The sequence below is a fragment of the Cricetulus griseus genome, chromosome 2 (assembly GCF_003668045.3).
Source record: "Cricetulus griseus strain 17A/GY chromosome 2, alternate assembly CriGri-PICRH-1.0, whole genome shotgun sequence".
In the NCBI taxonomy this organism is placed as follows: Eukaryota; Metazoa; Chordata; class Mammalia; order Rodentia; family Cricetidae; genus Cricetulus; species Cricetulus griseus.
Window position 1 is genome coordinate 389,774,992 of NC_048595.1, and position 23,877 is coordinate 389,798,868.

A 23,877-nucleotide genomic window follows, 5' to 3' on the forward strand; every position below is an offset into this window, starting at 1 on the left:
GCTGAGGGACAATGATGAGAAACAGAGTGCCCTCGGTTAAGGACTTGAAACTAACCAGATTCCCCAGTAAGAAAGACTTCTCCTCAGGAGGAATAATGTTTCTGAACTGATAATTCCTTATTATTATTATTATTATTATTATTATTATTATTATTATTATTTACGAGGACTAAGGTTTTTATTTTGTATGTAGAACCACTGGGTGGGGGGGTCTTGCCTGTGGCCATCCTAGAGATTACACTGGGCTCCAGACACTAGCTTGGAAATGAGGTGACAGAAACAATGACTCAGCCAATCACATAATTACAAAGTGGGGGTTTCCAGCAGGGCCCCAGGTGGTCAGGTGTGTCTTCAAGGATGCCAAAGGAAGCAGTGGCATGGGAGGGACAAGCACTGGGCGGGCCTTGAGCTGCCATGATGACATCAGGGACAGGGTCTAAGGTGTTTCCAGGGATCTCTACCCACACTTTACTTGGTCAGGGGGTTCCTGGAGGATCTGCCAGCAAACTTGGCTTTGCTGTCCAGCTCTTCCTCGATTCTAAGGATCTGATGTACTTGGCCAGATGCTCAGATCGGCAAGGGGCACCAGTCTTGATCTTCCCAGTGCAGAGCCCCACCACCAAGTCGGCGATGAAAGTATCCTCCATCTCCCCAGAGCGATGGGACACCATGACTCCCCCAACCATTGGACTGGGCCAGCTTACACGCCTGCAGAGACTCGGTCACAGAGCCAATCTGGTTAACTTTGAGCAGGAGGCAGTTGCAGGACTTCTCACTGACAGCCTTGGCAATCCTCTTAGGGTTGGTTACTCTGAGATCATCCCCAGTCACCTGGATGCCTACACTAGCTGTGAACTTCTGCCAGGGTTCCCAGTCGTCCTGGTCAAAGGGGTCCTCATTGGACACCACTGAATGCTCCCAGATGAAGGACTTATACAGGTCAGTCATCTGGTCGAGTGTGACGTACCTGCTGGAGTCATCAGGGACTTGAAGTCCAGGTTATAATTGCTGGACCTGAAGAACTCAGAGGCATCCAAGTCCATGCCAATGATAACCTTGTCTGTGTAGCTGGCCTTCCCAGTTGTGTTCTTCAGCAGCTCCAGAGCTTCTTTGTTCTCCAGGATGTTGGGCACGAACCCATCCTCATCACCCACATTGGTGGCATCCTTCCCGTATTTCTCCTTGATGACATTCTTCAGGTTGTGGTAAACCTCTGCCCCAATCCACACGGCTTCCCGGAAACTGGACACCCCCACGGGAAGGATTCCTGCATGGGCAGCTTGCTGCCAGCATGAGAACCGCCATTGATCACATTGAAAGCTGGTACTGGCAGGATGACTTCAGGGTTGCCAGCCAAGTCAGCCCTTTTTCTGTGGCATCAGCTTTACAGATAGCCAGGGACACTCCCAGGATGGCATTTGCACCAAATTTAGATTTATTTTCAGTGATGTCCATCACAATAATCAGTTTGTCGATCTTCTCTTGCTCCACAACGTTCAGTTTCTTGCTAACCAGAGCAGGTGCAAGAGTTTTATTGATGTGCTCAACAGCCTTTGAGACACCCTTCCCTATGTAGCATGTCTTATCATTGTCACGGAGTTCTAGGGCCTCATCGATGCCATTGGAGGCACCGCTGGGCACAGCAGCTCGGAAGAGACATTTTGAGGTGTAGAGATCAACTTCAACAGAGTCAGCGTTCTCTCAGGCATGGACCTTGAGAACAGACATGGTGTGTTTCTGGAAAAGAACAGAGGTTTCTGCAAACACCCTGAAGAGCCCATAATATATTATTTTAAATACTTCATGTATATTTGTTTCTCATATACTCAAAAAGTCCACTGACATGGGGGCTTATAATCACAAGCTTGCCCACTTTACAGATGAAAAAGCATGAGGTAGAAAAAAAAAAGATGATGTGATTAGGCCAGAGTCATGCAGTTACAAACAAAAAGAGATCCATGCATGGCAACCCCATCCCAGAATCCCTCATTCTGTACAGCACATACCCACATTCTTCTCAAGGGCACATACAGTGAGTGGTCTGTGCAAACCAGTTGTCAGGGCCTTTTGGTTCATTAGTGGGGAAGCTGCAGTACAAACAGGGATCAGGGCTAAGTCACTCAAAACTGCACAGTAGGCAACAGCTGAGCTGGGCCTCCAAACCCTACGTGTGAGCCCACACTCTGGCTCTTCCCTCTTTTCAGAGACAGAGGGGAAAATGTGAAGTAACTTGCCCATAGCTGCAGTCAGTTGACAGAAATAGATACAAACACAGTAACCATACCCTGGGACCCTATAGGAAGCAAAGGTTCCACCAATACTTTGACTTATTTTGAGGGAGGTATGACCTTCCCAAGGATTCTGGTGACCTCCCCCACCAGACTCTGGGAACTCCCTACTTCTCTGTCTGACTTGGCAACTATCAGAGCAAGAGGACAAAGGATTAAAATATCAATTCTAGGGGCTGGAGAGATGGCTCAGCAATTAAGAGCACATGCTGCTCTTGCAGAAGGCCAGAGTCCTGTTTCCAGCATCCACATCTGGCACACAACTGCCTGGAACTCCAACTTCAGGGAGTCTAGGGCTGCCTTCTGGCCTTGGAGGGCAGCTGCACACATGTTCACATACACACATACACACACACACACACACACACACACAAACAGATACTTTTTTTTAAATGTCCATTGTCTCTTAGGTTAGTCAACCAAAGCTGAGTTTTCTACAGTATGGCTTACCTGTGGAAAAAGCATCTTGTTGCTTAATGCTTATAACTAAAGTAGCTGGAGAAACCTTATATACAAAGCAGAGAGAACAAGAACACATGTCAGCTCACAGAGAACACCACTTATTTCAAGTTCATGTCTACTGCATATTTATGAGTCAAAGATAAGCCACGCCCTCTGCCATTTCCTCTTCAAACACACTGGTGTACAAGGAAGGAAAAATGACTGCCTGTGGGAAGAACTACTTCTAAGAGTCAAGTGGAAAACTCAAATTAGAATATATTTTGACTTTTCACTAACCAAGAGGAGCAGAAAAGATACTGTTTCAATGATAGTTGTGAAAGCACTCATTTCCTTTTCTTTGTAACCCAAAGAGACTCCATTTTCTTCAGAGCTATCACCCTGAATACGAGCTTGTTTGCCTATGATAACCCGGTGACAGTGTGCGGCAGTCCCTTCATCGTTAATAGACATTTATTGAGCACTACTGTTGACGGAGTCTATAACGAAATGGAGAAGTTTGAAAAGGAATGATTAAACCGAGTCCTGAGTCCATATCAGGAGTGCTTTGAAGTTATTTGGGGGCACAGTGGTCACAGTACCCAACAGAAACAAATTAAGGGACGAAAGCCTGGTTTTCAACTATGGTTCAGAGGGTTTCAGCCCAAAAGTTGCTTGGTCCCATGTATTTCAAAAGAGCATCACTGTGGGAGAAGCGCGTACAGAGGAAAATTACTCTCATCAGAGCAGGGAGTGAGACCAGAAGTGAGCAGGATGGGCAGTAAGAACCCTCCCCTGGGCCACTTCCTCCAGATATGTTCCACTTTCTATAGGCTCTGAAGCTTTCTCAAAATAACACTACCAGAGCCAGGTGGTGATAGCACATGCCTTTAATCCCAGCACTCAGGAAGCAGAGGCAGGAGGATCTCTGTGAGTTTGAGGCCAGCCTAGTCTATAGAGCAAGTTCCAGGGCAGCTGTTACACAGAGAAACCCTGTCTGGATAAAACAAAATCAATCAATCAATCAAACAAACAAACAAACTAATAAAAAAGGTTAACACTACCAGGTGAGGATCAAGCCTTGAACACATGAGCCTGTGCAGGACATTTCAGATTCAAGCCGTACATGGTGCTCCTAGTTCAGCCTGACCAGCGGAATCAGGAAAACACTTGAATGTGAGTTTTCCTCAACACTTTCACCCATGGAAGAATCAGTAATAATGAGCTACATCCTTCTGGCAGCCTTTCTACTTGTCCAGAAAAGCCAGAAGGAAAAAGAAAATCCATGCATCCTCTCCCATTTTAATTTTATTATCATCTAGTGATGGACACTTACGGTTCTGAAGCATCAGAAGTCCCACATTACAGTGTACACATTTTTAAATAAATGTCATCTGAAATTTAAGAAAATAAGTATCCTCTATCATATTACTATTTTGTTGCTCTTAAATATAAATATATTGGGAACTGGAGCAGTGGCTCAGTGGATAAAAACACTTGCTGCTTTTGCAGAGGTCCCTACATGGTAGCTCACAACTGCCTATAACTCCAGTTAGAGGGGATTAGACACCTTATTCTAGCCTTCACACCACACACATACATACATGTGTACAAAACATACATGTGGACAAGCTCTCATACATATAAGAAGAAATATATATTGAAAGGTATTATATAATCAGCATTATCTTGAAATGACTTTCATTTTAGCAAATACATACCTGCATATTATATATTGACCTAACAAGCATTTGACTATGAGCTAAATTCAGTCTACAGACAACAGTTGGTGTAATTAGTAATTGCTTTAATCTTGTCAAAGCAATGAGCAGCTTCACTCTCCCAGGCTGAGACCTCTTGCTGGAGTTTGTCTCAAAGGTGTTTGTTCTAGATTCCTCTTATCCAGTTTCTAGAAATAGGACCCCACCCTGAAAACAGCAGTGAGCTTTGGACTCAGCAGAAAACAGTAAATGCACAGAAAGGTTTTGCAGGCAAAAACAGTCTTTTATTTAAAGCTGTGAGACATTAGCCATGTTGAGAGCTGGGGACTGAGCCTCAGTCTCTCACAACTCCATGGCTGTCTGTGAAGATGGGATTTTTTAGCACAGTGGTTACCTTGCCAGGCAGAAGAATATGGGCAGCAAGAGGATGAGACAAAGAAAAAGCAATATCAAGCAGTCATAAATGTCCAATTCTTGCTAACAGAGGCAAGGATAGTCCCTGAGAATATTTATCCTGTAAAACTCTAGGCAGCAAAGGAGTAGGTCAAAGCAGATCATTTGTAAGGTTTATTTCTCAAAAGTCAAACATGATTTCAGTTTGGGGTCATTCACCAAGCATGAAGGTTGTGGATAACAGTATTATTAATATTCCATAAATTCTTTATATGGTACTTGGTAGAAAATCATCATTTGTAATATTTATCTGGTGCTTGAATGAGAACATGCGATAATAAGACAATTCAATTTTCTACTTTGACATTTCAGATATGACCGAGTCACGATAATCAATCAGGAATACATTTATCATCTACAGGAAGCCAATTACGCACCAATAATCAGTGAAATTTCGAACCCATAACCTAGACCGTATGCAGTAGTGACAGTGGAGGTAGAGACATTTGCTGTAATTATGCTGTTATTGCTTCTAACAAAATATTTTATACCTGAAAGGGCAAGCAGTGCCTTTAAAACCCCAGTTCCACTCTGGCTCTTCATTACAAATTGCCTTTTGAATCAGAAGCTTTTAGAAGGGCAACAGCCGGTACAGCTACAGGAAGACAGAAAGAATACAGCTGGGAATCACGTTTGGACCGTGGAACCAACCCTGGCTTTGCATTTACTAAGTAACCTTGAGCGAATGATTTAAACCCGTAGGCTTCAGTCTCTCCATCATTAACGGCAAAGTGATAACTACCCTGAGGGGTTGCATAAAGATACGCCACAGCAAAGGGCACACATGCACTCAACAAATAAGTGCTATTATTAAAACCAAAAGACTTAACCAAATCAAAGCTGTGGGTCATTTTTTAAAAAGTAAAAATAATCTTAAAACATTTTATGTAAGTCAGTATGGCAAGGAGAGAAATATTTAAAATATAGCACCAATTATAATCAAGTATCTTGTTAGATATTCTGATTGCTAGTTAATGACTATATGCACTCTTTTAATAATATCATAGATGGCTACACCTTGGTTTTTATTTATTGCATTCTGAAATCTCATATTAATTACAGGCATAAACTGAAGCAACCCAGAAGCCCATGGAAGGCACATGCTGAAACATGCGATCTGATGTCTCTGGAAAAAAGAAATCCAATGACTCACTACTTTCAAATGCCACTTGAATACATAGTGTTCATCTGAAGCCATCTGAGCAGTATGTTTTTGTGTGTCTATGTTTGTGTATGTATGCACCTGCATTTTAACTCAACTTCCCACAAGTATCTTCATTCCTCCGTGAGGTGAGAATACTGCCCGGCACAAGGCTGGAAATCAAGTCATCAGCAGGACTGGGCTGGATCGTTCTAGAAAGCAACCCAGGAAGGTCTCATGTCTCAAAAAGCTCATCACAGGGAGACAAGGTTATAGCCTGGAGCCTGAAATAAATGCTGGTTGCCAAAAGAATACTACCACATAGACGTGTGTTTGGGTGTCTATTACTATGTGACAAGATACGTCAAGATTTAAAGACATAAAGCAAATTAACCCTCTCCTAATTCACACAGGTCAGATGGCAGCAGCTGAAAACTACTGGAGTTACCTGGATTTGCTTGAGCGGTCATATACAAGACACTGCTTTCACATGGCTGCCTACTTTTGGCTCCTAGCAGGGAGGGGTATCTGGGCCAGGTGTATTTTGCCTCCATGCAGGTCTCTGTATAGAAGGGGCTTCTCCCAGCTGGGGAACTACAAAAGGTAATCCCCAGTAACAGAGTATTTGATGTGTGGGAGACTCAGGAAAGCATCTCATAGCCTCCACTTTGAAACCACACAGTGTCATGCTGTCAGTCAGACACTTCACCAGGTCAACCTGTGCCTCACGGAGAAGGATGTAGACTCTGTGACTGCACTGTGGGTGCGTTGCTATTATTCTAGTGTTTTCCCCTGTGTAGTGGATAAAATACGAACGTATTGAAAGACTAGATGAACTTACTTGTAGCACAAGTTTCATTCACTAATTTTCCAAGCATGTCATGAAAAACATATAAACTGGCTCAGAAAATGATTAAGAGCACAAGTTATGCTACCAGACAAGCCTTAATTAGAATCCCTACGCTGGCTGCATAACCAAGAGAAAAGTCACTAACACAATGCTGCACCTCGAAACCAACCAGTGGCAGACTGTGTTCCAGAGAGGCTGAGGTCCCAGCTCAGTGAGAGAGCGCTTGTCTAGACTACAATCAAGGATGGCAAAAGCTGTGTGCTGACACCCAGCACTCAGAGAGTCTCATCTTGTAATTGCTGTGGTGTCTGGAAATAGCTCTTCCCAAACATCCCTCTTTCCCACACTCTAAACCAGTGGTTCTCAACCTTCCTAATTGTAAATGGACATTTCCTGTCCCCACTGCCCTGCCCCAAATAACTAACTCAGAAGCTGCATATGAACTACAAATGCTCAGCTGATAGCTCAGGCTTGCTACTAGCTAACTCTTACACTTAAATTGACCCATATTTCTATTTATATTTTGCCTTGTGGCTCATGGCTTGTTATCTCATTTTTTACATGTCCTGCTTGCTGGGCAACTGGCTGGCTGTTGTCTACTCTGACTCCGCCCTCCTTCTTCCCACAATGCTCAGTTTGGCTTTCCCACCTTGCCTCCTGCCCAGTTACAGGCCTGTCAGCTTTTTATTAACCAATGAGAGAAATACATATTCATAGTGTAGAAACGATCGTTCCACAGAACCTAACGCTGTGACCCTTTTTTAATCTATTTAATATAATTTCTTTATTGAATCTTTGGGAATTTTACATCACAAACCCTAATTCCACTCACCTCCCAGTTCCTCCATATCCTCTCCTCACCCCTATAGCACCCCCAAAAGAAAATTTTTAAAAGTCAAAACAAAACAAGCAAACAAACAGTAACAAAAGGAAAAATTTACAAAAAAAAAAAAAAAAAAAAAAAAACCTTCTCTCCTCTGTTTTTCCTGCCTCTCCAAGACCTCTTCATTCATCCTGGTGACACTGGGAGCCTTGGTGTGTCCACACAGTATACTCTTTTGTCCAGTCAGCTTTATTTGCAAACGTTCATTGCAATGAGTCCTTTGTCTGGTTCAAGGCCTCTGGTTTCTGGTACACCATCCTCACTGGATTCTTACCAAAACTCCTCTTGGATATCCTGAAACCACCCAAGTCATGAATCTGGAGGGTGTTGTTCCACAGGACCAGTCCCTTCATGAGCTCCAGCAGGTCCTATAGGGAGTAAATGTTAGGGTGTGCCAACCGCAGACCTGGCTATGGGCCTCAGTTGTAGTTGAGCTGGTCAGTCCAGACCACTGGGGCTGCTCCCCTCAGGCAAGCGGAGTATCCATCTCACCTACACCCATGCCATCAGAGTCAGTTCTCCCTCACCTATGCTAAGGGGAGGGGTCAACACTCCTGAGAGTGGGGGGGTGGGGAGGAACAGGACCAGTCCCTTCATGAGCTCCAGCAGGTCCTATAGGGAGTAAATGTTAGGGTGTGCCAACCGCAGACCTGGCTATGGGCCTCAGTTGTAGTTGAGCTGGTCAGTCCAGACCACTGAGGCTGCTCCCCTCAGGCAAGCGGAGTATCCATCTCACCTACACCCATGCCATCAGAGTCAGTTCTCCCTCACCTATGCTAAGGGGAGGGGTCAACACTCCTGAGAGTGGGGGGGTGGGGAGGAACACACACACACCAGCTCTTTTGTGAGGGTTAGAGCCAGCTCTCTTGTTGCAGTGTCCAGTGAGGGCAGGGCCACCTGTCTCAGGGTCAGCAAAGGACAGGACCAGCTCAGCATGGCCCTCTGATTTCATCATGCATAGTTCCTATAGCCCCTGAGGTGATACAGGCCACACCTGCAACAGGACCATGGACCCAGACATGGCCCACAGCAGGAGCTTGGCCCAGATGACACCTTGATTTCAGGTGTAAGCACAGGTCACTCAGATCAGGATGGCTCTTGTGGTGGCACAGCCCTGAGTGTCAACAAGGCCACAGGTTGCAGCCCTGACTCCAGGCTTCTGTGTAGCCTTTGGTGGCAACATGGGCCTCAGACTTCAACAAAGACCCTAGCAGCTGAAGTAGGACCACGAACCCAGACATAGTCTTTGGCAAATGCTGAGACCCAACAATAAAATTATTTTTGTTACTACTTTATAACTATAATTTTGTTACTGTTATGAGTCATAATATAAATATCTGATATGTTAAGATCTGATGTTCGATCCTTGTGAAAGGGCCATTCTACCCCCAAAGGGGTGATGACCCATAGGTTGAGAACCACTTCCCTAAACGCTTTCCCTCCTTTAATTGGTATTGATTTAAAGGGATGGGATTATTTCAAAGCAGTACCATTTTCTGGCTTGGAACTATCCATACCAAGAAATTCATTGGAATAATATATTTTGTCACTTGTTTGTGGAAAAAATTATAGCAAACATAATTTAATGACTATGACATTGTCTTTTTTGTTGTTGTTTTCTATTGCTGTGATAAAACACCAGCCAAAACCAACTTGGAGAAGAAAGGGTTTATTTGGCTTACATTTCCCCCATCACAATGTCTCATTGAAGAAAGTCAAGGCAGGAACTCAAGCAGGAACCTGGAGGCAGGACCTGAAGAAGAGACCATGGTGGAATGTTATTTACTGGCTTGCTCCCAGACTCATGCTCAAGTAGCTTTTTAAAATCTCCCACCACCACCAACCAGCCCAAGGGGTGGCACCACCCACAGTGGGCTTGGCCCTTCTACATCTATCAATAATCAAAAGCCAGACATGCTTACAAGCCAATCAGATGAAGGCAATTCCTCAGCCAAGGTTCTTTCCTCCCAGATAATTGACAGAATACAGAAGCACAAATATTAAAGAAAGACAGAAAGCAGGAGAGAGTTCCAACCCAAGTATCTATTTTAAAGATTCTGAATACCCTATTACCTGGTACGGATGTCAGATTCTGGCCTCGACAAACTAATCACACATGATGATGGCACTCTGAACTACCTGTCATATTCCTTTAGACAAAACTGGCCCAGAAGCAGAATCCGAGACCCCTGGAGCACTGGGGTTAGATTAGGACTCAAGAAAAGCAGATATGAAGAGCTGCAGCACAACACGAGGAACCCAAAGATTATAGCAGCCTGCATGGTCGGAGCAGCCAGGGAAGGTGGAAGAGACAGGAAATCAAGGGAGGACATGAGGTCAACTCTCTGGGGCAATGGAAGTTCACAGAAACAACACAACTGGCCCCGGAGCTGTCCCTTCAAGTGTTCCTAACCACACTTTCCCACCTGGAGAGAAAAATGGTGCCGTGTGGCCTCTGGCCTCAACTTAGTCCAAGTTTAACATAGGGAATATTAGGATAAAATAGGAGCCCAAAGAAAATTTTACATGGAAATTTCACCAAATTCAAATGTTTATTTGATGAGAGAGAGAGAGAAATGAAGGATTCTCTGACTCTGGATTATGCAAGTGGCTGTCATGTAAGGTGAAATGCAAGTGGCTTGCACGTAGCATGAACTACGAAAGTGGCTATCCTGGAGGGGCAACTGCAAGTGGTTGTCTTGTAGGGTGAACTAGCCCGATGTACGTACGTAATGTGTGAGGTTTCTCCTCCATACTCCAAATCCAACAAGAGCTGTGCCTTCCACTTCAATAAACACTGGGGCTCTCCTACTGGAGACAAGGGGGTGTGTGAGTGTGTGTTGTGAGTGAAGTAAACCCTAACAAAAGTCTCCTGTTGTCCCCAAAGCACAGTTTCTTTAGAATACAGCCGAGAGTATCTGCCTATCTCTGAATAACTGTGGAAGGCCTCGCTACACATCAGACCCAGTACACAGACACTCTCCATGGTAGCATTTCTCTCAATCCTTGGTTTAAATTTGGAGATTTGCTGAGCTGCCTGCACTCCACTCTCTTATACTTGAACTATGTGTTAACACTGAACAATGAATGTGTACACACTGTGTTAGGCACTGAGGCTGGACTCACTCTAAGACTTTGGCATCCTATCGTGGTACATCTTATGCTCTTGAGACCAACATTTACAGTCTAAGTTTTTCCTGACTTACAAACAGAAGGGAAACACTGTGTTTCACATTCCTAGAGGCAAACAGATTGCAAGGACTGCCAGGTCCCTTTGGGACTTCCTCCAGGGTGCTGACATTACGGGAAACTCTCTAGCCAGATTCTAATTAATACAGTGTATGTGGTTTTGCTGAAACCCAAGAGATTGTAATTGATGACTTTGTGGCTTTGCTAAATTGCATTGCTTTGTTATCCCCTATTCTCTCCAGAGAGATGATTTTTCAAAAGTTCTCATTGACTAGACTCCATTTTCACTGCAAAGAAGGACCTCTATGCTACAGGCCTATGGCACTCCTCTAATGAAACTCAAAAGCTATCCCACATGCTTAGGGAGTCATTTATTGCTTAAAGGCATCAAATCACAGGAAACATTGGTTATATCCCTCGAAACTTACCTTCTGCTGGTTCTATCCTACCAACTACTGTGTTCAAATGTGCACTTAATTGGATAGAGTTTAGCTAAGCAAAGGTGGTAAACCTGTGGCTATTTGGCCATATGGCATCAACTGCCACTCATTAAAGTTATCCTTAAGATAAAGATTTAAATCTTCTTCATCTCTTTGCTCAGTATCACTAAAGCAAATAAGACTAAGATGATAGGGGAAATGAAGGAGATTTCCCAGCCAAGAACATTGAAGTTGAAATATAATCATATTATAAGATTTATAATGCTATTGACTTTTCTTTTGCATCATAAATTTCACCGCTGACTGTCTGCCTGGATTTTATTATAATATCATATTAGGGAGAGCAGCTTTGCTGGTGACAAATGAAAATCACTGATATGAGAAAACTTCCCATTATCAGCTCATCACCTACCCGTATTAGCATCTTTGTATCCTATTATCAACTTTTTACATAAGATAACATTTCCTAATGGCAGGGACTTCTCTAATGTAATATGAGTGGCACTAGCATCATTTGTAGTTCTCATCATGCATAGCCTACTTGAAAGCAGGGTGTATTTATTTTCTTCATAGACTTAAAACTGCAAATATTTTCTAGCGGTTCAAGCAAGAACACTGTTTTATGGAAACAGCATTTGCTTAATGAGTGTCACAGGCTCCTTTAAATTTGGTCCCAACATTCAGTTAATTTTACAGGAACTACAAAACTTGAAGACAGTTAAAGCAGAGAAGAAAGAAGCAAACTGCTGACCTAATGAATGCAAAGCAGGGAATACATTTGCAATGTCTTTAGTTACCGTTGCTGTAATCCTCAGTCAAACCAGGCTAAGTTCAATCAAGTTGTCTGTTACCTAAAACTGTTGTATAGCACACGTTTGTCAGTGCCATTGATAACAACTTTTGTTCTTAGCACTCACCAACATTTTGCACATGGCTGGGAGCCTGCAGGGTCATACAAACTTAGTTTTTAGAATTTATTTTTTTAGGACGTGATTGAGTCATTGGAGTTTGTGGCCATATCTGCAAGACACTGAGCCAGCCTATCAGCTCTGCAATTTTGTGTGACAAGCAGTCAATGCAGTGAGAAAATCCATTTTATCAGCTCAATGAGCTGAACGGACGCCTGTGGACACATGCAAATCACAACTCTCTATGGTTTCCTATCGCAGCAGGGTATCCCTGTGCTCTTCCACTGTGAGCACCAAAGGGCAGCCTGGCCCTTTCCTGGACTTTTGAGTTCTGCTTGGTGTCTGACACTCAACAAGGTTGCACCACTTCAGCCCTGGACCTGGGAGCATGTCCCTGCTCTTGCTGAGCTCCCCGCTTACCCTGCTCTATCACTCTTGAATTTACAGCTCATATTGATCTGTTTTAGAAGCACACTCCTACCACCTCAAAATGCACAGAACTCCTCTCCAAGATTTCTCTCAGGACATTTATTGGATGGACTTATGGTAGAACCTCAGACCTTGAGGGTCAATCAGGAGACTTTGGAATTCCTGGGGTGTTTACACAATGCAGCTGGACCTCTCTGACCTTTTCTGTGTATCACAGCAGAAAAGCATGTCCTTGAAATGGAGGGACCTTATCTTTATATGTGTTGCACCAGCAGGCCACAAGGCTTATTAGTTCCTCTAGGTTGCACTTACTACTAATGGCGGTGGAACTCAAACCAGTTGGCATTTAAGAAAAAAACAAACAAACAAAAATACCTGAAGTACTGTTAAAGAAGGAAATCTTGGACTCGGTGTCCTAATTTTCTTATTTGAGTCGGTCCTACATTGAGGACAGGTAAATCTTTCCAATAGTCCAGCTGGCTGACAGGCTTTCATTTAAACAGCAGTTGTCTTCAACCAATCTGATTCATCTCTTATTCCAGGAGGGAAAAAAAAGCAAGTATGTAAATGTTTGATACAAACAAAATCTTGTTAGTAGACACAATTCTGCAATAAGTATCCATCTTTATACTATTCTGATGTGTGGTTTGTGTAAGCCTACCTAGGAAAGTGGCCAAACATTTCAAGCCCTTTTCCAGAACGAGTTTCAGTGGAGACCAGTCAGAAGGAAGTCCTAGAGAAATCCGTGGAAATGTTTACACATAGTTTGCCTGAAAGCCTTGACATCTGCCTTCCTACACTTGACTTTCTGAAGTTTCCCCAGTTTCCACATGTTTCCTGCTAGTCAACTATAGAGAATATAGCCCTATTCCCTCCAGTTCTCAACATTAGCGGGAGGAGAAAGGTCATAGAGAACCTGCTGACACTGACAGGTGAGACAAAGTCGAAGGAAAGCACGAGGGAGCAGGCTTCCTGCAAGCCAGTGGACAGCAGTGCGGACAGTGAGGAAGCTGAAGGTTCACTCAGCCTTGTACCGCATGGTGTTCCTGGCTCTGTGTGTGTCTGCGTTACCATGGTTTGTGCAGCAGGGTATGCTCTGCAGTCCCTATTGGGGAGCAAGCTCATCCAGGATGGAGCCTATGATGGACAGTATGGATCTGCCCACATACTGGCTGTGTAGGCGGGGCAACTGCCTACACCTCAGTTTCCTCATCTACAACATGGAATAAGCACTTCTCCTGAAGGATGGCTGTAGGGATTGAGTGGCAGGGTCCTTTGAAACTGCTGAGCCAAGTTGTGTTGCCCACGTTCAATTCTTGTTGTTTCTTGCACATCACTATTCAGGCTGGGCGTCTATTTCAGCTTGTGATGAATGAAGTGGAAATACAGATCTCGTGACAGCCATCTTGCCACAGCCAGCCATTTGCTGCAGCCAGTCAGACCCCAGAGGTAGAGAGATGACAGGGACAGTCAGTTTCCTACTGAATACTCTAAGTGCCTGCCACCAGCTCTGCTAAGGACCTGGAGCTGGTGGCCCTTCCTGTGGGTCCACACTCTTGTCTTATGATTTCACCAATCTCTGGAAAGGACTATGTAAAGACAAAACCCTCAGGTGGCAGTTAGTGATGCACGCCTTTAATCCCAGCATTCAGGGGGCAGAGGCAGGTGGATCTCTATGAGTTTGAGGCCAGCCTGGTCTACAGAATTCCAGGACAGACAGGGCTACACAGAGATGCTGTCAGCAGTCGGGGGATGAAGCTACCAAAAGTAAAATCTTCCCTAAAATCTTCCATACTCGTGGGCAGTGTGACCCCTGGCATAATCTACCTGAGGCACTGCTGTCATGTTTTTTACTAACTGATCTTGCTCACTCATGTCTCAGTTTGGACAGTAAGTTCTGAGGCATTGAAGGGCATGAATTCTTCCAGTTGGACTATAGTGGCTGCAGCCATAGTTGAATGACACAAACCTCAATAAATAACAGGGAAGTAAAGCCACCAGAGAGGGGAGTGGGATACCAGATTATGAACAGCTGCCCCAGCATTTAAAAGCTTTGCCTTGAAGCCCAGCTTTTCCTTGGAACTCCTTTGACCCAGGACCTCACCCAACCCTCTTGTCCTCAGGATGGAAGGGTCCTGGGAAGGTGGTACTCACACAGCTCCTAATTGGGAACCCAGCCAGAACAAGGGACTCAACGTCTCCTTTATAGGAAGTCCTTCCATGGGTTTAAACAATAACTTGGTTCTCATGGTCACAGAATTCTTGGACAAAGACCAGGAGACTAACAAGCACAATGGGACACAGCAGGTAGCTCCTGTCAATCAACTGACACAGGCATTTCCATACATATGATGACTGTGACATGGGCACTGTAAACTCAGAATCTACAAAGAAAGGTTAAGGGTTCTGTCAAAGTCACATAGCTTATAAGTAGCAGCCATGAATCCTGAGTCTATGGTGAATTTCAGAGTCCCATTATAGTTAAATGAATTTTAAGCACTACTTAGGAGGAAGAGGGAAAAATTGAAGGGGAAGAGACAAGGGCAAGGGGCCCACTAGTACAGGCAACATCTCAGAGACTTTAGGGCAAACATGCCCCAGAACTATCAAGTATTTGGAGTAGATGGGCACATCTGTTCACCTGGAGTCTGTTCTCAGAATGGCAGCATCTCACCCCTCCAAATGTGTGTCTAAGACCCAAAGGGATGCATTTCAGGGCAACACACCCATCCACTAAATACAGATGAGAACAACTAGTTCATTTAATTCTCAATGCAAGAACATTAATGTACGCTGCAGGAGGAAGGAATTTTAGTGAGCATCAATGTCCAATCCCCACTCAGCACTTTCCACAGAACATAGTGGGCACACAGCTGTGGACCTCCGCCATGCAACACATCAGGTAATGAAGTTCTTCCACACACCTGGTTCACCCGATTCTGACCACATCTACCTGGGAGAGGTAGAAGAGAGGCAGTTGTCCCCACCCTACATGTGGAACAGGCTGTCTGTCTCTCTTATTCATCTCTCTGGCTCTCTCGCGCTTGCTCTCTCCATCTCCCCCTCTCTCGCTCTCACTCTCTTGTGCACCACTAATGCTACAGGGAAGGTGAGGATCCAGGCAGTCAAGCCTCCTTCATATCAGGTCCCTGAGTGCTGGACGTGAAGGGATGGGCAGTGCCTGGACCAGGAACCAATGTCATAGGGCTGCCAGCCTCAGAAACACTGACTCAGACAATGAACTTGTTAGCTGTGATTATGCTGAACAGAAGCTGGGCCGCCTTCCCTATAAAGCAAAGCTCCCCAACCCCACCTCCCAAGTTCTTGTACAACTCAAGACTGTCAGTGAATCTCTTGCTCAGTTGGAAAGACTGGTGCTCACAGCCACACTTCTCTTGGCTTTACTCAAAATGAAGAAATATGAAATCTCCAGCAGATTTATTTTCTGACTGCCAATTTCTTCCCACTCTGTGTATGAGGAAATCTGCAACTGCCAAGCACCCAGAAAACATTTGAGATGTAAGAATTATGCTTGTTTAAAAAGGAGACATTATTAGGTGCATTGATGGTTACCTGTGGTTCATCCTTTGTCCTCTATACAAACCACAGTTGTCAGAAGAGATTTTGAGGAACCCCTCCCTTCATTGATACCGGGTTATCTGTAGCATGAGTTCTGTCCTAAGAATATAATGTCAAAACAGTTTATGTGGTACCTTAGAAGCCCCAAAAGTATGGGTTGCCAGGGCAATGGTCTGATGCCAGGACCATGCATCCAAATATAAGTTGTGTCTCGGTTGTATGGATGGATTCCCTGCCATACATGGCTCTCTGAATATACACACCCCCTTGTTCTTACATTTTGAAGGGTTTGCCTCTCTGTTGACACAGCTCCTCCTTTGATTATCTTTGATCCAGCACATGTGTATGTTCAGAGCCCCAAGAGAGCTTTCTGTGACTCACAGCCTTGCTAGGTTCAGGGCTGTCTCCATCAAAACTCATTCTTTCAGCCAACATGTTCATATTGCTCCAGAGAAGTCAGTCATTATGAAGACACAGAGAACACAGTCAAAAGTGAAGCAAAGTGCTTCTTCACATTGACCTCACAGACTAAAGAAGAAGAGACAAACTTGGGGACAATGGAACCACTGTCAAAGCAGAATGAACAAAAGGAAGCAGGGACAAACAGAACAGCACCATTCTCCAGCAGGAAACAAGAGGACTGCTTGTATGGCCGGGTAACGACAGCCAGCAACCAAAATCCATGATCAGCATGCCAGTGGAGCTAACTAATTTCATCATTTATGACCAGGACCTGTTTTAGACTAAAACAGAGCACAACTCGAAGTTTATTCTAATATTCACCTAGATGCAGGGGACAGACACTCATGTGCACATGTATGAGCCTAACATCCCATCTAGCTGAAAACATGATCATTTACTTAACATTCTTGGCCCCGATACAAAAGCATGTCTAGTATATTTCTTTAAAAGGCTAACTACGTCTGCTTGCCAGAGCCAACGCGTGCACATTTAGCTAAAAGGGCAGACTCAGACTGAAAGACTCAAGCAGAGAGATTTCTGAGAGCATGGACACAGTCAACACAATCTTGACAAGGCAATATAAAAGATTTGGTTGCTTATAGTCAGTGAGTAGAACGTCGTTTTGATTGAATATAACCAGTTACCTTTGACCCCGACTTCGAATTTTGTGCAAAGCACAATTCCTCAGCCAGCACACCCCATGACAGAGCGTCAAGAAATCTTAATAAAAACAGACATCTGAGGAGGAGAGGGTTTTCATTTCTCGATGTTTTCGCTCTTCCGTGGGCTCATTCTCCTGAGAGGCCGTCCTGTGCCTTTAGAGATGAGCGCCTTAACCCACGCAGAGCTCATGTATGACATGAGGTAAAAATTCTAAATACGAAGAATCTTCTTCCCTTGCTCACGAAGTTCTACATTGGCTTTCCTCGTCTTCAGCTCAGCGTTGCAGAAGTTCCGTGCCCCAGCCCCTTTACCAAGGCCGGCAAAATGGGAGACGCAGTGCCACCTGCTGCCCGCACCTGGGAAGAGTCGGTCCTTTAGCGGAGCACCACGGGGGTTCAAGGGAATAACTACATTTTCCAAAGCAAGTTCTACTGTATAAAGAAATATGCAAGACTGACCTGTCACCGTACGAATTTTAGTACTTATTTTTATTTTTTATTTCCTGATAGTTTACACAAATGTCGTCTAATTTCAGGAAAAAGTAAATTTGAAATTTAAGTACCAGTTTATAATGTTTTGATTTATTCATTTCATAAAGCCATAGCACACATTTTGCAATAAAGTCTCTCACCTCAAAATAGATTTTTTTCATATAGTATATGCGATTATGATTTCCCCTACTCCTCCCAGCCCCTCGCTCACTTCCCTACATACTCAAATCCATAACTATTCTCTCTTTCATTAAAACGTAAGTAGGCATTAGTAATAATAATTATAATAATACAAACTAAAACCAAAAGAACATTGGAAAAAAGCCAAAGAAAAAAAAAGAAATGCATACAGACCCAGAGACATGCATTTACACACATAGAAACCCCACAAAAAAAAAAAAAAAAAAAAAAAAACTGGAAACCATAATATATAAGCAAGGACCTATAAGGTTAAAAAAAAATGACAAAGCATTATGAAACAAATAACCTCCAAAAATGCCACTGAGTTCATTTTGTGTTGGTGTTATACGGCTGGGTATGGAGCCTGCCCGTGGAGTGTTTTGTATATCCAATGAGACTGACTCCCTTGGAGAAAACAGATTTTATTTGTGAGCAGTTATCAACAGGAGATAGTCTCTGGGTTACAGTGTCCCTCTCAATGCCAGCACCCCATCTGGCTGAGACCTGCGCAGGCCCTGTGCATGCTGCTGCAGTCTCTGTGAGTTCATATGTGTGTCAGTCCTGCTATGTTTAGAAGGCCTTGTTTCCTTGGCATTCTCCATTTCCCTTGCTCTTAAAGTCTTTCTGCCTCCTCTTCTACAGGGTTCCCTGAGGCCTGAGATGGGGGATTTGGAGATATCCCATTTAAGCCTCTCACTTTCACTCTCTGAACACTGCCCAGCTGTGGACTACTCTGGCATGTCTCAGACTGTCTAGGTAACATCAACCCTCAGATTCTGGATCACTATTGTGCCTTCCCTTGCTCCTGTCTCAATATTGGCTGTTCAGTGCTTTATTAGACCATCAGGTGTTTTAGACAGGCAAAGAATCACAGCTTCACAGAGTTTAACAAATGCAGCAAAAAAGCAACACATCTTTATATCTTTAAACAAATGTTCTACAGCATAAACAAAAGTAACACACCTTAAAATAATATTCTACAATAATGAGGAAGTTTGGTTGAACTTTCACACAAGCTCTGTGTATGAGAAGTTAGCTCAGATCAGTGTCTTAGCAGCATGCAACAATATGCACTGGCCAGAATGAGCTTCCAATAGGGGCTGACAGTTCAGTTATCTTGCCACTCAGCTCCCATCAATGTAATGAACACCTGAGGAGGTTAACTTAAAAGAAGGAGAGGTTAATTTGGCTTATTGTTTCAAAGGTTTCTGTCTAAAACCATAGGACCCAACTCCTGTGAGACAGAGCATCATGGCAGGAGCACATGGTATAGGATGTCTGTTCACTTTGTGGTGGTGACCAGGAAGCAGAGGAGGTAGGGATGGATGGATAGATAGATAGATAGATAGATAGATAGATAGATAGATAGATAGATAGATAGATAGACAGACAGACAGACAGACAGACAGACAGACAGACAGACAGATAGATAGATAGCATTTCCTTTATTCATCTGCTAAAGAACAGCTAGGCTGATTCCATACCTTGTCTACTAAAGCTGCTTTCTTCTTCTTCCTTCTTCATTCTCCTCCTCCTCCTCCTCCCTCTTCTTCCAATGTTTCACCTGTATGTATTTCTGTGCATCACATGCTTGCTGTGCCCAAAGAAGCCAGAAGAAAGCGGGGGGAATCCTGTGGTGGCTATTCTTGATTGTCAACTTGATATATCTGGAATGAACTGCAATCCAGAAATGGAAGGCACACCCGTGTGAGATTTTATGCTTGAAGTGGATGAATCCACTTCTAGTCTGGACCTCTGAGGTAGGAAGACGCACCTTTAATCTGGGTTGCACCCTCTGCTGAAAGCCTATATAAGGACATGGAAGAAGGAAGGTTTTGCTTTTTGTCTGCTTGCCTGACTCACCCTGCTAGCAAGAGGCTGGAGAGATGGCTCTTGAAGTTAAGAGTTCTAGTTGCTCTTCTCAAGGACACTTGGGGCAGCTCACAACTGCCTACAACTCCAGCTCCAGGGAATAGTGTCTTTCTCTAGTCTGCCAGGGTACACTCATCCATATGCACTTAGTACCCCAAAACACAGACATAAATAAAAGCAACAACATAGCTTTACTGAGAGAGAGGAGAGAGAGAGGGGGGAGGGGAGTGAGAGAGAGAGACCAAAATGGTTACAGTATGACATAATCAGAAAATCCCCGTATCGATCCAACAGCACTGCTCCCTGGGCTTGTTTTAGTGCTCCACCATGTATGGGAAATGATTAGTTTAGATGAAGTCCTGAGTGCAGTCTCCCAAGATGGTGTCAGAGTTCCAGACAGTGCACAGCAGGAAGCTAGGGAAGTGCTCCACCAGGAAGGCACTGGCCTACACCATGATCCAGGCCTCCCCAGAATCCATGCCTGAAAGAAAAATCATTTCTTTTTGTGAGTCACCCAGGTGGCATTTTGTTGTAGCCACCCAAACTGTCCTGGACAGAACTAGGATAATCCCCACCCCCAACTACATTATAAAATCTTCAAGGGACCACATTCTTGTCACTATATCCTCAACCTTTAGCTGCCATTGGACAAACACATATTTGCACAATGAGTGGATGGATGCATGCACGCATGCCCACATGGATGGATGGATGGATGGATGGATGGATGGATGGATGGATGGATGGATGGATTTCCCCAATCCTTGCTTAGAATATGTCATAGTCTGGGCTAGCTCCGATGCTAGCTGAAAAGTACACAGAAAAGTAGGGATACATTTAACTTTAAACTTATTTTTAAGATTAAATAACTGGATCCTTTCCTCTGGCGGCAACCATCAGGTGAGCCAAGAAAGGTGTATACCAGTACATCCAGGAGCTATGGAGGAAGAAGCAGTCTGACATGATGCACTTTCTTCTGAGAGTCTGTTGCTGACAATACTGCCAACCCTGTTTGCTATGCTGGGCTCCCCGCCCCACTCGGCCTGATAAAGTGCAGAAGCTAGGGTACAAAGCCAAGCAAGATTATGTCATATACAGAATTCGTGTCCGCCATGGTGGCCACAAATGCCCAGTTCCTAAGGATTCAACTTATGGCAAGCCTGTCCATCATGGTGTTAACAAGCTAAAGTTTGCCCGAAGCCTGTTGCTGAGAGAATTGGATATCACTGTGGAGCTTTGAAGAGTCCTGAATTCTTACTGGATTGATGAATATTCCACATACAAGTTTTTTGAGGTTATCCTCATTGATCCATTCTATAAAGCTATCAGAAGGAACCCTAACACCCAGTGGATCACCAAACCAGTCCACAAGCATAGAGAGATGTGTGGGCTGACATCTGCTGGCTGCAAGAGCCTCGGCCTTGGAAAGGGCCACAAGTTCACTATTGGTGACTCCTGCCGTGCAGCCTGGAGAAGGCACAATACTCTGCAGCTCCACCATTACCACTAATACATGTAATGTTTGTAAAATTCACACCCAATGAACTATTTAGAACCATTCAAAAAAGATTAAATAACTGCATGAATCTAATCTGCAAATGGCAATGTAAGAGTTACATCTTCAATAATCATCTGTAACAGTCACATATTTATGTTTTGTTATAACATATGTTATAACATAAATATAAGCCCCATCCAGCTGTCTCACCCACATGGGCTGATGCCACCCCCAACCCCCAGCACACCAGCCCTCCCACAGCCTTCATCTGTTGACCAACAGACCAACAGGGACTAAGGAAGCTGCACTCACTCCTTCCTGGCATACTCCTGGGTCCCCTTGTGTGGGGCACCTTAGTTCCCAGGAGGGGAACATTATGCCTTTGGGTAGTGATTCAGCTGGCTCTGCTGAGAAAGCTCAAGCCCATTCCTGAAGACAGATGAAAATAAGGGTTTTCCAAAGCTGGAACTGTAAACTTGCTGACAATGGAGGCCAAAAGGGCCAGAGATGAGAAGCAGTTTGTAGATTCTGGGTCTGGACTCACCGGGGTCAATTTTTCTAACAGAGACCCACATTGGGTCTGGAAGAGAGCCTGCTTACTGCCAAGTAAACACATCGACAGCCCTCCTATAATTGAGGAGAAGTCTCCTGGATCACAGATGCATGTCGTAATTACCCTAGGATTCCTCTGAGAAAGTGTCGACATAATTTCCTTTGTGTGTGATTTCCAAAAGGACATGTGTCCTATCCAGTGCGCTCTAAATGTTCCCCATTGATTGTCTCAAGATACAGTGTGTTGATTTTTCAGCCCAGAGTGTATAAGGTGAAGGAAACAATAACCAAATATAGAAAATATCGATCTGCAACCATTGATTCAAGGCCCCACGGTGTGAAAAGATTAGTTACTTTTAAGAGAAGAACTGAAGGTGACTTTCAACTACTTTTTATTGACTAACACAGACCAGATAAACCTTTCTGTTCAAAGCCATGCCCTCTTCCAGAAATCACAATGAACAACCTTTCTATTTCTTTGCTTGAGAAGAACACAGTACTAGGCTTAAAAATGAAAAGTGCTGGAGTGTGTGTGATAGAAGGGCCCCAACCCACAGCCTTGAAGGCACTAGGGAAGTATTCTCTTCAAGTACATACATCCTCAGTCCCAAATTGAAGGAACACAGTCATCCCACTTTTCAAAAATATATAAACATACAGTATATCAAATGACTTGTGGTATTCTGATTTAATCAGACACCTAGTGTTTATTATGTCCTGGCAAGAGGCGTGTGTGTGTGTGTGTGTGTGTGTGTGTGTGTGTGTGTGTGTGTGTGTGTATGTGTGTGTGTATGTGTACAGATGTGTGTGTAGATTCACGTGTCTATGCAAGTATACATGTATGTGTGAATATGTGTGATCTTGGGTGGCCCTCATTCCTTCCCTGACTCCCGAACATCTTTTAAATCTATAGACAATAAGGATATCCTGCCTTCCTGCACACCTGAGAGTGCTGTCCTGTGCCCCTCTAGAACCTCTCTGTTTCTCAGCAATCAATTAATGATAGAAAATTCAAACCCTACCAAAATCCTATATATGGTATTAGTAAACATCACGGAGCTTCAACTCTGCCTTGAGAAGCCCGCCCTATGCTCTGCATCTGTCATCTATAACACCTCTCTTCCTCTTAACTTTCATGTTTAAATCTATAGTAAAATACTTTATTAAACGTTAACTCTCCTTCATAATGAGTACTCCTGGAACTCTTTTCTTTGCTGAAGCAATGAGTCCTGGTTGGGCTTTAGTTGAAGTCCCTAAACTCTAGGGGAATGTCTCAGGTGACTGCCAGTGAACCAGGAGTTGTGCCTCCCACCTCTGCCATACACAACACTGACAGCTGATCTCATCCATCCTCATCGCTGGGTTTTCTACTTTCTCAGCCCAGATGAGACTCTAGCAGAACTAGCATTTTCTCCCAGTCCAATAGAAGAGGTTGAGAGTGTGGGGAAAGTGCTGGAGTGTTAGGACCCTCCTCTGCACACTAATCCCACAAACAGGATTATTCCCTCACTACAGGGAAATCCAAAAGTCTACAAAGTATTTATGAGAGAACTTCCATAACTCTTTAATGATTATTTTGCATTCAGCAACCATCACTACATACTGAGTAGACATTCAGTAAAAGCTTGAAAGTGGTTGAGGGTAATCTAAGAGGACTTAATGAGAGGAGTTGGAATTAATAAAAAAATACTATGTTGGGGGAAAAAAAAAACCACAAGCTTGCCATAAAAACAAATGGTACCTAATTCCCTAATGATCACTGTTGTCCTTCCCAGGGCAAAGCAGCTACTAGCAAATAAGAAATGTCTTCCATCTTCTCATCCAATCACTTGGCCAGAGC

At 43.9% G+C, this 23,877-nt stretch overlaps 1 long non-coding RNA gene and 2 pseudogenes across 1 annotated transcript; 1 reads left to right on the forward strand and 2 right to left on the reverse strand.

The window, feature by feature from the left end:
- Positions 1–468: 468 nt before the first annotated feature.
- On the reverse strand, positions 469–1,728 carry LOC100770786 (annotated as a pseudogene).
- A 7,713-nt stretch (positions 1,729–9,441) lies between these two features.
- On the reverse strand, positions 9,442–17,789 carry LOC113831743. The gene is made up of 4 exons (XR_004768047.1): positions 17,426–17,789; positions 13,116–13,272; positions 10,504–10,585; positions 9,442–9,527 (listed from the first exon to the last, which is right to left on the reverse strand). It is a non-coding gene; the product is annotated as an uncharacterized LOC113831743 (long non-coding RNA).
- Positions 17,790–20,233: 2,444 nt separating this feature from the next.
- LOC100770505 lies at positions 20,234–21,497 on the forward strand (annotated as a pseudogene).
- Positions 21,498–23,877: the final 2,380 nt, after the last annotated feature.